The sequence below is a fragment of the Bos indicus genome, chromosome 24 (genome assembly GCF_029378745.1).
Source record: "Bos indicus isolate NIAB-ARS_2022 breed Sahiwal x Tharparkar chromosome 24, NIAB-ARS_B.indTharparkar_mat_pri_1.0, whole genome shotgun sequence".
NCBI classification, from domain to species: Eukaryota; Metazoa; Chordata; class Mammalia; order Artiodactyla; family Bovidae; genus Bos; species Bos indicus.
The window spans coordinates 20,479,539-20,495,555 of NC_091783.1; the positions used below are offsets into that span (position 1 = coordinate 20,479,539).

General features: G+C 37.9%; 1 protein-coding gene across 6 annotated transcripts in view; it reads right to left on the reverse strand.

The window, feature by feature from the left end:
* The window catches only part of KIAA1328 (KIAA1328 ortholog), a 425,486-nt gene that overhangs the window by 267,852 nt on the left and 141,617 nt on the right, over positions 1-16,017 (reverse strand). The window lies entirely within an intron of this gene.

Consider the following 16,017-nt stretch of genomic DNA (forward strand, 5'->3'; position numbering starts at 1 on the left):
CACCTAAAAGCACAGCAACAAAGAATAAATAAAGTGGAGTTCAAATTTTAAAACTTTGTGCTTCAAAGGACACTATTAGGAAATTGAAGAGACAACATCTAGAATCATAGAAAATATTTGCAAATCATCATGGGGTCACAAAGAGTCGGACATGACTGAGCGACTGAACTGAACTGAACTGAACAAATGGTAAAGGTCTGGTATCTATAAATATGAAGATGTTATGTGTATGTGCATGCTAAGTTGCTTCAGTCATGTCCAAGTTTTTGTGACCCCATGAACTCTAGCCTGCCAGGTTCCTCTGTCCATGGGATTCTCCAAGCCTAGAATACTGGAGTGGGTTGCCATGCCCTCCTCTAGGGGATCTTCCAGAACCAGGGATGGAACCTGCATCTCTTATGTCTCCTGCATTACCAGGTGGTTCTTTACCACTAGTGCCACCAGGGAAGCCCATGAAGGCGTTACATAACTCAACAATAAAAAACTATCACCTAATTAAAAATGGGCAAAGGACTTTGACATTTCCTCAAAGAAAATATACAAATGTCTAAGCAGTGTAAGCAAAGATGCTTTACATTATTAGCCATTAACCACTAGGAAATGCCAATCAAAACCATACTGAGATACCACTTTGCATTTGCTAGGATGGCTATCATCAAAAAGACTGACAATAACAAGTGCTGGCAAGAATATGATGAAATCAGAACCCTCCTACACAGCTGAGGGGAATGTAAAAAGCTGCTGCTTTGGAAAATAATTTAGCCGTGTCTCAAAAAATTAGACACAGTGTTTCCGTAAGACTCAGCAATTCCACTCCAATTCTCCAAGAGAACTGAAAATATAGGTTCACATCAAAAACTTGTATATGCATATTCAAAGTGGCATTATTCATAACAGTGAAAAAGTGAAAACAACTCAAATGTCTATCAAGTGATAAATGGATAAACAAAATGTGGTATACCTATAAAATGAAATATTTTTCAATCATAAAAGAAACAAAGTATCACTACATGCTACTGTATGAATGAACCCTGAATACATTAATATGCTAAAGAAGTTAAGACACAAAAGGCTACATATTCTATGCATGCTACTGTTGTTGTTTAAAATAGGTCTTCCAGTGAGCCAGGGCCAGGGAAAAGAAAACTTAATTCCAAGTATGTGTGTGTTTTTGTGTGTGCTAAGTCACTCAGTCATGTTGACCCGACCCCATGGACTGAAGCCCGCCAGACTCCTCTGTCTATAGAATTTTCCAGGCAAGAATACAGGAGTGGGTTGCCATTTCCTACTCCAGGGGATCTTCCAGATCCAGGGATCAAATGCATGTCTCTTGCCCCCTGCATTGGCAGGCAGATTCTTTACCAATTTAAGTATACCAGATCACAAATAAGCGTTATACTTATCCGTGTTCATTTCCTGCCCCCTTCTCCAATTTTCTGAAATATTCATTATATGAGTTAAAGGGCAGAGAGATAAATGTCCATAAGAGGCAATCCCATATAGATAGAAAGTATATTAGTGGTTACCAAAAGATGGAGGAGGAAAACAGGAAGCAATTGCTGATGGGTATGAGTTTTGTGGGGTAGGTAATGAACATGATTTGGAATTAGATGCTTGTCTTTGCACACCTTTGGGAATATACTCGAACCACTGCAAACAGTGGTTACTGCAAACAGGTGATTTTTACTGTATGTGAATTATATCTCAATAAAGCTGTTAACAAAAATTCAGAGTAGAAGTGATGAAACTGTTTTGATCAAAGCAATGACTGCCTAATTTACATAGAAAGTTCTAACTATACTAAACATAAGATTATAATTAGATTTGGCTCTCTTTGGTTTTGCATGTCATTTAAGTCAATATTGCATTAATAAAAGCAACAGCAGAAAATTTTATTCCCATATACTTCCCTACGTGTTTTACAGTCTAGCATGTAGAACACGGCAACCTAACTTGGGGTTACCCTCTCCCACAGCTTCGCAAATTTGCAAAATACTCAAGAAGAATATGCTCAGACTGCACAGATCAGGTGTCTGGGAGACAGGTAATTCTATTCAAGGGTGAGTTCTCTGTTCTATACTTCTCATTGTGGTAATTCCTTACCCAGGCCCATTTTTCTCTCAGATCATTTCAGAGTCTCCCCTCAACACCTAATTATGAATGCTATTGGTATAAAATTACTGTCCAATGAGATTAGTCTATATAAATACCTTTATAACAGGCCATCATGATTAAGGGTGGGAATAGTATTTCTTAAATGTCAAAAATGGTGACTGGCTTCAGTATTCTTCGTAACATTTTCATAACCTAATCATTGCTCCTGGGCAGATTCCTATTCTAATAACTTTTGCCAATCCTGACTGCATAAATAACCAATTGCTTCATTATTCTCATTATTAACCTTTAACAAAAAAGGAGCCAGAGATGACTTGTAGGATACGAGCTGGTTCATAATGAAAGGCTGGTTACTAAGCTAAAGAATATATTAAACAGGAGAAGATTTAACACTCAACATCTTAAAAAACAACAACGAACAATGTACAGTGGTCTAAATAAGCTAATATCCTCTCAATCTATATCAAACCAGGTTGGTTTTACATTCCCATGCTTTTTCTTAATCTCAAAAAGACAGGAATGATTTGTGGCGGTCCCAAGAGTCTCTGCCAGCTATATGATGTATATAAAAAGAATTTTTTATTCTTGCTGTTACCATAAGCAATAATGTTTACAGTAGATGAACATATTAGCCTGGACACAGAATATGAATTTTATTCATGAAAAAGTTAGCACAATTATACAGCTTAAGAGTTAAATGTCAGCATTTGAAGGCAAATTATAGGCAAATTCATTTAAATACATGCTATGTGGCAGAATATAAAACAGGCAGTCCTAACTTTATCAATTTTTTATATCTGTATTGATTCAACAGATTTTGAAATGCCCTCCCCTTTCCTGTAAAATCCAAAATATATGTACATGCAAAACAGTAATTTTCCTTCCTCCCTAGCACAATGAGACTACAATCCTCCATCTGTAGTGAGAGATTTATGTGAGGAAAATGTGGGTAAAATGCCTTCTTAACTGATGGTGGGGGGATGGGAGATACTGAGAAAGAAGACATATTTAACTCAGTCCTGGCCAACAGACGGGGCAGAATGCAACAGATGGATGAATTCAACCTAAGGGAAGGTGTGCACCAACCACGATGTGAACCCAGCACTGCAGGTCTGCTCAACTGTGATTCAAGAACTGAGAGAAACAGCAGTCCTCATGATCTCATTAGAGAAATAAAGCTTCCCAACAGAAAAATAAATTAATATTAAGCACTATCATATCTAAACCTAAACATCAAATTAATTTGCTAAAACAGCTGCTGGAAATGGTGATTTTGCAAAGCTTAAAACCTTTAACCCCAAAATGCATTATATAGAAAAATACTAAAACTAGAGATTGAGGCAGAATGAATAGGGAGATGAAAGATTAACAAACTCTGTGAGAGAAAAATCAAGGGTGGAAGGAGAAGGAACAGAAGACAGCATGTGCTACTAGCATGTTGCCTAAGCAACTAACTGTCTCAAACTGGAAGCATTCTCTGGCGCAGTGGAGACCACTCCCATTACCCCATCCCACCCTTGCCTCAGAGGTCTAGGACACCTGAATCTGGTGGTTTACCATGTAATTCCTGATCTAATACAAAATGAAATGAAAAAAGGTCTCCGGGAGAGGACAAAACAGGAAAAAAAAAAAAAATATATATATATATATATATATATTTAAACAACTCCTTTTTAGGGAACCAAGACTCCTTAGAAAAAAGGCTGATTTCAATGGCTGGGACAGGGAAAGTACAAAGTGATCCTAAACTCTTATTCTAATGCAAGAAAGTGTTTAAAACAAATAGATGAGGGCATATCAAAGAAATAGCAGCAGATCTAAAGGGAACTCTCAGTCCCTCTCAGCTGGGGCTTTTTGGCCAAATTTGGGATAAATTGAGCATCAAAAAGAATGACTCATTAATAGCAAATTAAGTTTACAAAAATCCACCAGTCTATTGCGGTACTTCACAAAAGAAGAAAAGAGTGAAAGGGGAAAAAATTAAAGTCCTTCTTTATAGAAAAATGCTAATTATATAGGAGGAATGGTCAAATTTTAAAAATCACCATTTTGTAATCCCCAATGTAATAACTAATTCAGGTGAGGCTCATTAGTTGATACTAAAATCAGTAGGTAAAAGGTTAATAAATAAGAAATTCATATGGTGTTAAGATTAATTATTTACAGCAAAGAAGAAAATGACCCTTAAATGGTAAAATTTGGTAGTCATCATCTAAACAAAGTAAATTAATTTAGGATTACTAGTAGTGAAACAAGCAGAAATTATGTACTTCCTAGTGTCTGAACCAGGCAACATCACCTAAGAAATATTTTTGCCAAGTATGCTTTACTTGAACCCAACCAAATCTGAAATCTAACTCCCATTTAACAGGAATTGAAAGAAACAAAGGGATAAGTTACACCACACGCATCACACGCATCAGACAAATCCATAATGTGGGAGATTTTGCAAAGCACTTGAACTCTTCAAAAAGTTACGTTATGTGGAAGAAAGAGGGTAGGACTATTCCAGATTAAGAGATCAAAGACACAACCAAATACAACCCATCAGTCAGACTGAATTTTGGCTCAGGAAGAGAAATAGCTATAAGAGACATTCTTGGGACAACTAGGAGAATTGGAATATAGACTCAGGAAAAGTTATTATAGAATTACTGCTTATTTTCTTAGGTGGTTTATAATATGGTTTATAAAGAGAAATATTATTCTTATGAGTGTGAAATATTTAGGGTGACATATAACAGCTGCCACTTTAGGGAAGAAAAAGCGCAAAATAAATTTTATATCTGTAAGTAAATTTATTTATATAAATTTATAATAGAACTAAAACCTAAATATGTACATAGATTTGTGTGCATGTATATATATACATATATAAACATATATATGAGGAGACAAAGCAAAAAGAGCAAAACGTCAACAAGTGTGGAATCTAGGGAGCAGGTATAGGGTGGTTCGTTGCACGAGTTTCTTAACCTTTCTATATATTTGAAATAGGTTGGTAGGTGCCCAACATGCTACTGGGGAAGAGTGGAGAAATAACTCCAGAAACAATGAAGAGATGGAGCCAAAGTAAAAACAACACCCAGCTGTGGATATGACTGGTGATGTAAAGTCCAATGCTGCAAAAAACAATATTGCATAGGAGCCTGGAATGTTAGGGCCATGAATCAAGCAAAGTAAACTGGAAGTGGTCAAACAGGAGATGGCAAGAGTGAACATCGTCATTTTAGGAATCAGCAAACTAAAATGGACCAGAATGGGTGAATTTAATTCAGGTGAACATCATCTCTACTAATGTGGGCAAGAATCCTTTAGAAGAAATGCAGATAACACCACCCTTATGGCAGAAAGTGAAAAGGAACTAAAGAGTCTCTCAATGAAAGTGAAAGAGGAGTGAAAAAGCTGGCTTAAAACTTAAAACATTCAAAAAACTAAGATTATGGCATCTGATCACATTACTTCATCACAAATAAAAGGAGGAAAACTGGAAGCATGGCAGATTGCTCCATAGCTTTAAAGCTATGACAAACCTAGACAGCATATTAAAAAGCAGAGACATTACTTTGCCAACAGAGATATTATTTTGCTGACAGAGGTCCATTATGGCAGCAAGTGAAGAAGAACTAAAGAGCCTCTTGATGAAAGTGAAAGAGGAGAGTGAAAAAGTTGGCTTAAAGCTCAACATTCAGAAAATTAAGATCACGGTATCCAGTTCCATCACTTCATGGCAAAGAGATGTGGAAACAGTGGCTGACTTTATTTTTCTGGGCTCCAAAATCACTGTAGATGGAGATTGCAGCATGAAATTAAAACATGCTTACTCCTTTGAAGGAAAGCTATGACTAACCTAGATAGCATATTAAAAAGCAGAGACATTACTTTGTCAACAAAGGTCCATCTAGTCAAGGCTATGGTTTTTCCAGTGGTCATGTATGGATGTGAGAGTTGGACTATAAAGAAAGTTGAGCACTGAAGAATTGATGTTTTTGAACTGTGGTGTTGGAGAAGACTCTTGAGAGTCCCTTGGACTGCAAGGAGATCCAACCAATCCATCTTCAAGGAGATCAGTCCTGGGTGTTCATTGGAAGGACTGATGTTGAAGCTGAAACTCCAATACTCTGGCCACCTGCTGCGAAGAGCTGACTCATTTGAAAAGACCCTGATGCTGGGAAAGATTGAAGGCAGGAGAAGGGGACAACTGAGGATGAGATGGTTGGATGGCATCACCAACTCAATGGACATAGGTCTGGGTAGACTCCAGCAGTTGGTGATGGTCAAGGAGGCCTGGCGTGCTGTGGTTCATGGAGTTGCAAAAAGTTGGACACAACTGAGCGACTGAACTGAACTGATGGTTTTTCTGGTAGTCGTGTATTGAGAGTCGGACCATTAAGAAGGCTGAGCGCTGTGCTGTTGGAGAAGACTCTTAGGAGTCCCTTGGACTGCAAGGAGATCCAACCGGTCAATCCTAAAGGAAATCAGTCCTGAATATTCATTGGGAGGACTGATGCTGAAGCTCCAATACTTTGGCTACCTGATGTGAAGAACTGACTCACTGGAAAAGACCCTGATGCTGTGAAATACTGAGGGCAGGAGGAGAAGGGGGTGACAAAGGATGTGATGGTTGGACAGCATTACCGACTCGACGATGCCATGGACATGAGTTTGAGCAGGCTCAACGAGTTGGTGATGAACAAGGAAGCCTGGCATGCTGTAGTCCATGGGGTTGCAAAGAGTCAAATACAACTGAGCAACTGAACTGAACTGAACTGATATATTTGAAAACTGTCATGATAAAGAGTTGTAAAAAAAAAAACTTCTCTGTGTTCTTTTTGTTTTTATAGTATATTAAATGAAGTGAATTCTGGAAAAGGAGTTTACAGATGCACTGGGTAGGAAGGAAGGAGAGTACCCTTGGCTGCAGGGTCATCCGGAGCAAAGGACAGAGAAATGAAACTGATTTGCACGTTAAGGGAACTGCAAATATGATGGCATGGGTGGTTGACTGGTTGAGAGTAAGGAGAATGAGTGAAGAGGCTGCAGAGAGAGACAAACAGGGGCCAGATCTTGAACGTTTTACTAAGTTGTTTGAATTTTATTTTTGTGGAACCCATTGATATCTTACAACCAATTTGTATGTTGCAAATATCCCTTTAGTAGGAATGTGAAGGGCGGACTGGAGGGCTTGAAGATGGAATGAAGGCAACCAGTTAGAATTGGCTACAACAGTATAAAGGAAGAGATGAGAGGGGTCCGAGTTGAAGTAATAATGGTAGGAAACCAGGGGCGGGGGCGGATTTGGCTGATTTAAGACGAAATCAGCTTATGAATTGAGTAGAAAGTTGTGTGATGCACATTTCCATTTTCCAAGATAGGGAATGAAGAACAAACAAAAGGTATGGGGGAAGGGGTGGAGCTTTAGACACACTGAGTTGGAGATGCTTGGGGAGCAATTCACTGAGATGGCCAATTGGGACACTTGAAGCCCTGGGCCTGGAATTCAGAGAAGAGGTCTCAGCATAAATAGAGATTTGGGAGTTAATCATTTTGTATGCGGTGGCCAAAGACATGAGAATGTTTAACACTGTCTAGGAAAGTATTCAGTTTTGTTTGCTTGTTCGTTCTTTCTTTCATTCAACAAATAAGTATCATGAGGGCAGGAATACTTGTTTTGTTTACTGCTGAATTCCTTAGCCTACATAATAGGTGCTCAATAAATATTTATTGAATAATATTTACTGAGTACATTAATAACCCAGACTGTGCCAGGTACTAGACATAAAATGATGAACAAGACCAACACTGTCTTCTGCAGGGAGCTTGTTATCCAGCGAGGAGGGCAGGTAAGCAAGCACATACTTAAGATAACAAATAATGAAAGCAACAGCAAGAACATTAATGTTCTTGTTAATGCAAGTACTTCCTAAGGGGACCCAAATGACTGAGGAATGAGGAAAACCCTTTTGGAGAAAGAAGTGTTTAAATTAAGAGAAGAGGGCCAATGTAACAACTACATGTAAAGGGCAGGCAGAGAAGAGGAACTGATAAAAAGATGTGTCAACTGGGCTCAGTGCTGCAAGGGCCACACCAGTTGAAGATGACGTTAAGGCAGCTACAGTGACTCTCGCCAGAATACAAGTTTGTTCACAACTTCCCCCACTGTTTTGATAGATTCTATTTCACTTTAGAGAGAAGATCCTGGAAAGAAAGAGCTGTTTTTACTCAGAGTCACCTTGTGCCATCCATTAGTCACAAGCTTTCAAGGGAATCTAGAACTCAAAGATCTTCACTATGGCAGGGACTCCCTTCATTCTGTACCCCAACATACTACTTATTATATAAAGACAGCACATACTGTATATTCTGCTTAAAATGTTTTGCCTGATCCCAATTCTATGAAATTCCTCCTTATCCTTTCAAACTTAGCTTTATGTCACCTTTTCCTCCTAACTTTGAACTTCAGGCAGAGTTAAGTACTTTTATTATAGTAAATAGATACAGTTAAAACTATATGATTATATTACTATCAGTTGAAGTGGCCTGTGTGTTTCTGAAATCATAGTATATTAAGCTTGCTATCTCTTTAGTACATAGCAGTCATTTTTAAAATGATACAGGAATGAATAAAGGCATAAAAGTAAAGGAGTAAAGGAGGGCCTCAATTTCATGTGAGGTTTGGATCTGGAATCAAAACAAACCAAAGACACGCTGTGTGGTCTGTAGCCAAGAAGACGCCTAAAAATACAAATTTATTAAAAACTTTAAATTGTTCTGACATCACAAGACTTTCCTATCTTGAAGCAAATATGGTTTCTGATCATGTTATATTTCTCACTCTACAATCACTACCTTATTTCCCTTTTCAAAAAAAGGGGCACATTTCCTGAGATAAACACTGAAGTCCAAATTATATATCTAGTTTGGCAGTCAATGACAATTTTTGCAAATGAAAACAGATTTGTTGGTAAAAGAAAAACTGATACCAAGATGCACTGACTAGCAGAGCTAGACAAAAATTTCATATGAATGTTGATACCCTTTTATTAAACTGTGATCTGTACTGGGGTACAACCCACTGATACAAGTCTGAAATTTTCCATCTAATTAAAAGAGAAATTCATGGCAAATTAGGTGCATAGCCACAGTGTTTTTCAATTTCCTGACAAGAGTAACCTGTTAGGAAGGGAAATAAATCTCCAAATCAAACAGGGGAAAACTTGATATTATGGACACTTACAAAGGAAAAAAGAGTCAAACGCCTCACCCATTTTCTTCTGAACTCTACTTGTTCTGTTTGAAAAACACAAGCCACTGAAAGATATCTAATTAGAGTATATATTAATAACTAGCTTTATGGGAGTTTTCGTAGCATTACAGTCTTTACCTTATTTCTTGCAGTCACAGAAAATGGGGCAGAGACAGACTTGGAACTAAGAGTAAAGCTCTACATCATGTCTTTGCTCAGATCACTGAACTCTGAGGTTTTTTAGAAAATCAGCTATGTAAATGAAGACCCAAAATTTATTTCTCCAACTTTAAAGCTAAGTATGCTTATTTAAAAGTTCATATGCAGATACCTTAAAAAGCAGGCTATCAGTGTACTAGATTGCTTAGAATTTTAATTTCTTAATACCAGTTTCCTTTCCACATAATACTCTAAGGATACATGTCTTTTCAAGAAATCATGGTAAATGTTAAAGACAAGGTTGCAAAAGCATTTCTAGTGAAAGTCACGCATTTTATCTAGTTTCTAACCTGCTTAAAACATAGATTTTGTGTAAAGGTCCCATGTTGCAACTAGACCTGCAGGATAAGTATTTAAAGCAGCCATTTGTAAGGCTGCTTTAAATCAATACAACCTTTCTTGAGTTACAGGAGCCAGCCTAGAACGGAAGAAAAAAAGGTTGTTATCACACCCCCTCCCCTCACCAGAAGCTACTTTATAAGGCAAACTATGGTAACAATGATGAACACTTGAACATTTCAAATTTCCAAAGGGGTAAATTCCTGACAACACAGACCACTGAAAAGAATTTGCACACTAAGCTCCCTAGACTGAAGTGAATAGGCTAAAAGCACCTCAGAAAGAAGTCATCTCATTGTGCTCCCTACCTTCAAGAAGAGGAGTTTTGTTCTTATCATTAAATTAAAACCCTTCATGAACTATCAACATCAATATATATGACACACCTCTCTCTCTTCATATGTCTTTATTTGTCTGCTTGAACTATTTATGCTGCTGTGTAAGATCATCCATTTCTGAGTGGAAATGTAAAATGACTATAAGAGGTCCCTTAAATCTTTTTTTCCACACTAAGTAATCCAGGGGCATTATGCTTCCCTTATACAGTTCATCTTCCAGCTCTTATCAGCCTTGTGCTTGTCATCTCTCCCTTTTTCAGTTCCTTATTAGAGTTCTTTTATAAGAGTCAGACAGACCACCAACACCTATTGCACAATTAAATGCTTACAACCAGAAACAGATACTGAATTAGAATATCTGAAGACATTTCCCGAGATAAACACTGAGGTCCAACTTACATATCTAGTTTGGCACTCACTGACAATTTTTGCAAATGAAAACAGATTTGTTGGTAAAAGAAAAACTGATACCTCAGTATAACCTCTGCTGGGGTGTGGGACACTTCTAAGTGCTTTAAAGAAATTATCATATTTAACCATCATCAAAAGACAAAAAACAAAGTACTATTATTAGTCTTATTTTACCAATAAATTTGCAGCCCAGAATGGCTAAACACTTACCCAAGGTTAGTCACTCTGTCAGTGAGCTGTGGTTTGGATTAAAGTATCGTACACAGGAATCACCTGTGAATCTTGTTAGAAAGCAGATACTGATTCAGAAGATGTGAGGTAAGGCCTAAGGTTCTACATTTCTAATAAGCTTCTGAGGGATGCTAAGCGCTGGTCCAGGGACCACACTGCGCATATCATCTCCAAGACCCTCCCAGCCTCCTTCTTTACGTTGAAGTGTAATACATTATTAAACTTCCTGTGCTTCTTCTCTTTAATCTACCCTTACAACATGATGCTTTTTCTCTTTTTGGTCAATTGTTCAATTTTGGTCAATTCTTGCCTGGGAAATCCCACAGACAGAGGAACTTGGCAGGGTACAGTCCATGGGATCGTAAAGAGTCGGACATAGCTGTGCAACTAACACTTTCACTTCTATTTTGGGAAAAAAGTATATAGAAATACTTTTCTACTGTGGCTGACTACTGAAGTAATAACAATTAGCAAGTATTACCTGTAGGGATTGAGAATTTATATTGGAGGAAAGTCCACAGGAAAAAAATGAACAACACATGTTGTCTCTTCTACTTTCAAACAGATATCCATCCTCATTTTTAAGCCTTAAGTCTGCAGTATAACTTCTGAACTCAGTTTAACATTGTAGACCATTAGCTATGGCCTTGGGGACAGGCACCCTCACCAAAGATGCAAGCACTTTTTAATGCAGTATGAAAATATGACTAATACAATAACTCAAAGTAAAAATCAAATGATTTCCATAAAATAGTAATACTATTCATGACTAGAGTAAAAAAGGAGAGTTCTTATAGAATGGAATCATATCTAACATTTTAAGGTTAAACTGGAAAAAGTAGTAGGAATATCTCATTTCTTCCCTCTTTGAAAATGACTAGGGATACTGCTCACAAATGTAAATTATTGCACAGAGAAAAATTAAGTAACTTCTATGTGCAGGTTTATTATCTAAACCCAGCAAATGCTGCAAAGACTCAGGGTAATAAAGCGTTTTATGAACAACTTCAATTCACTGGTTCCTAATATAATTGAGCTTATGTGAACTGTTTAGCAAAATGGCATTTTAAAAACTGGTAAAGAACCAGATTATCTTCTTGACCCTCCATTCAAGAAGTTATAGAGAAATAGTCCAAAATATTCAAGGAGAAAAGTTTTACAGTGTCAATAAAATCAAGGAGTCAAGTTTCTGATTTACTGTTTTTAAACAATATTGACCACTAAATACATTAATACAAGAGGACACATTTAAAAGAACAATCCCTGAGACCTAGGATTTTATCTACATATGCTTAACAACAGAGAACTAATCTACTATAAAATTCAAAAGTAATGAGCTGAAGAGCCAATGATTTCTATTCTATTCTTTGATTATTTTAAGCAATTCCACTAGGAGGCAGAAGCTTTATATATTCAGTCCGTCTAGTAGTGATTTTTTATTTTTTAAAAATCAGTCTTAGATAAATCAATTCACCCATGTCTGCACTGGAAGGGAATATACCATCTTATGGACAAAGGTAAAGCATCTAAATGGGCTTCCCAGATGGTGCTAGTGGTAAAGAACCTGCCTGCAATGCAGGAGGCATAAGAGACATGGGTTCGATCCCTGGGTCAGGAAGATCCCCTGGAGGAGACCATGGCAACCCACTCCAGTATTCTTGCCTGGAGAATCCCATGCACAGAGGAGCCTGGCGGGCTATGGTCATAGTATCGCAGAGTTGCATATGACTGAAGCAACTTAGCATGTACGGACACAAAGCATCAAAATATAACAGGATATGTTCAGAAAATTAAGTCAATGTACATAGCCAGAAAAAACATTTTTTAAGAGTAAAATTAAAGTTAAGTACAATGGGATTTCTAATTCCAGACAAGATGAAGTAAGCATAATTTACCCTATTTGTCTCATTGCTGCTGCTGCTGCTGCTGCTAAGTCACTTCAGTCGTGTCCAACTCTGTGCAACCCCATAGATGGCAGCCCACCAGGCTCCACCATCCCTGGGATTCTCCAGGCAAGAACACTGGAGTGGGTTGCCATTTCCTTCTCCAATGCATGAAAGTGAAAGTGAAGTTGCTCAGTCATGTCCGACCCTCAGCGACCCCATGGACTGCAGCCTACCAGGCTCCTCCATCCATGGGATTTTCCAGGTAAGAGTACTGGAGTGGGGGTGCCATTGCCTTCTCCGATTTGTCTCATTACGCATAGTTAAAAGTGTGGTCATGATATACAATATAAACATACTACTACTACTAAGTCACTTCAGTCATGTCCAACTCTGTGCGACCCCATAGAGAGCAGCCCACCAGGCTCCCCCGTCCCTGGGATTCTCCAGGCAAGAACACTGGAGGAGACTCTAAAAGATGGAGAGATGGTAGACTGGCTGAAAGCCTCAGAACCTGGGGAACAACACAGAGGAGAGTTGCCTAGTTTTGTTTTTACTTTGTATATCTGGGACTGTGTTGTAGAAAACAATTCAGAAATCCCAACTGTCACTGACAAAAAGAAAATCCAAGAGGAGCTTACTTTCATCAGCCAAAAAAAAAAAAAAATTGGGGGGTGGGGGTTGGTGGGAACCTAGTAAAATTAAAGGCTTTTAGATAAGAACTGCCTGACTTGAGCCAAACATCACATAAATGACTGCAATGCCACCACCACCTCCATCAGCAAAGGCTCTGTGAGGAGCTCAGACTTCTACTCCCTCTACTCCCCAACCCCTCTCTGCTGGAGAAGGGTCAGAAAAGACTGAATGGGGAAGACTGACGTTAATGACTCCCTCCCCAACTTCTTCACCCTCATGATTATTAACAGAGATCTCTTGGCTTGAAGTTCCACTCCCATCTACCTTTAATGAGATATCCCTCCCAGCTGGGGTGATGTCAGAGGAAGCTGAATGCAAAGCCAAGAATTTCGTGACATATCAGCGATAACAGTGGAGGCCAATTGGGAAGCTGCTGTCCACAGCTAGGGTGGTATCAGCAGAGCGCTAGTACAGTGCTGAACTTCTATCCCTTACTCAGCAGTAATTAAGTGCCCACCTCACCCTGGAGAGGCTGAATAGAGATCGTGAACTTCCACTTTCACCTAAAAGTTATGAGGTGGAGTCTCCTGTTTCACCACTGCTGTGATGTCAGAAAAAGTCTGCTAAAAGAGATCATATAAATAACACCACAACATAATACCTATCCAAAATGTCTGGAACACAGTTAAAAATCATTTGTAATACCAAGAACCTGGATAATCTAAACCTGATAGAAAAGACAATCAACAGATGCCGGTACTGAAATGATACAGATTTTAAAAGTGCAATCATGAAATGCTTCAACAAGCAATTACAATATTTGGCAAAACTAATACAATTATGTAAAGTTTAAAAATAAAATAAAATTGGAAGAATAAAAAAAAAAAAAAAAGAAAAAGTAAAAAAAAAAACAAAAACAAGCAATTACAAGCATGCTTAAAACAAATGAAAAAAGTCTCAGTACAGAAACAGAAAATATAAAGAACAATCAAATGGAAATTTAAGAACTGAAAAATATAAAATCCAGAACAAAAAGATTCCTGGATGGGCTCAACAAGAGAAAGGAGTGGACACAGGAGAGAATTAGTGAAGCTTAAGTCAGAACAATACCTTAACCAATACCTTAACCAATACCTTACCCAATTTGAATATCAAAGAGAAAACAATCAGAAAAAGAAAATGAGCAGAGCCTCAGGAATCTGAGAGACTATAGTAAAAGATCCAGCATTCCTGTCACTGGGTCCTGGAAAGAGATCAGAAAGAGGGTGGAGCTGGAAAAAGTATATGAAGAACTGACACCTGAAAATTCCCCATATGTGGCAAGAACTGTAAACCTACAGTCAAGAAGTCAAGCAAACCCCAAACCAGATAAACTCCCCAAAATCCATGCCAAGACATAGTATAATCAAACTTTTGAAAACTAAAGACAAAGAAAAATCTTAAAAGCAAGAGAGAAGCAACTTCATTTAAAGGAAAAACTGAATGACAGTTGATTTTCATCATAAAACATGAAGGCCAGAAGGAAGTGGCCCATTTTTCAAGTGCTGAAAGAGAAGAACTACCCACCTCAGAATTCTGTGTCCAACAAAAATTTCCTTCAGAAATGCAGACGAAATTAAGAAATTCTCAGATGAAAGACAGCTAAGACAATTTATATCTATTCTAAAAGAGTGGCTACAGATTCTCTAAGTAGGAAAGAATTTTGGAACATCAAGAAGGAAGAACAGAAAGAATACAAATATGGATAAACAGACTTTCCTTTCCCCTCTTAAATTTTCTCAATTATGTTTGACAGTTGAAACACAAATTATAACACTGTCTGATGTGGATTTAAAAAGACTCACAATGGAATGGTAATACCTTAAGCAAATGCATCTGCAAGCAATCAATTTACTCATTTTTAAGTACATCCTGTTTCACTGAAAAGGCAGATGGCCAGCATGACCTTGTTAAACACTCCCAGCTTCCATCTCAATATCTCATCCCCTCATGTCTTCGCATTCAATAAGTGTTGAATGAATGAGTGAATGAAGGAATGCTTTCTAAGACAAACTTCTCCACCTGTATTTCTAACTGCACCCTCTTCTATATGATTCAGGTTCTATTAATTATACTATCTTTCTCATGATCTCAACAGATTTGGGCTCCCTCTCATAAGCCTTCAACTAAGTGTGCATCCTAAGAAATTCCCTCCTCACATAAAACTTTCTTCCTGAGGAGCCGATTACCATTACCAAAACACTAAAAAATTAATCCATAATCATTATCTCTAATTCTTATGTCCATTTCAATTCTGGCCTAAAACCATGTTTTTCCTGTCCTGTCATTTTATTTATACTGTGTTCTTGACAAATATCCTCTAATTTATTAATTGTTAAATATAAAAATGACTCAATGGACATGAATTTGAGCAAACTCCAGGAAACAGTGGAGGACAGAGGAATCTGGCGTGCTGCAGTCCATGGGGTCGCAGAGAGTCAGACATGACTTAGCAACTGAACAACAACAACAGTCATAGCAGCCTGATTTTATCTTCCTTGCTGGCCACTTCTTCCCTCTTCTGGTCTCTTGAGTTACTGACCCATTCAGCTTTTTCTTT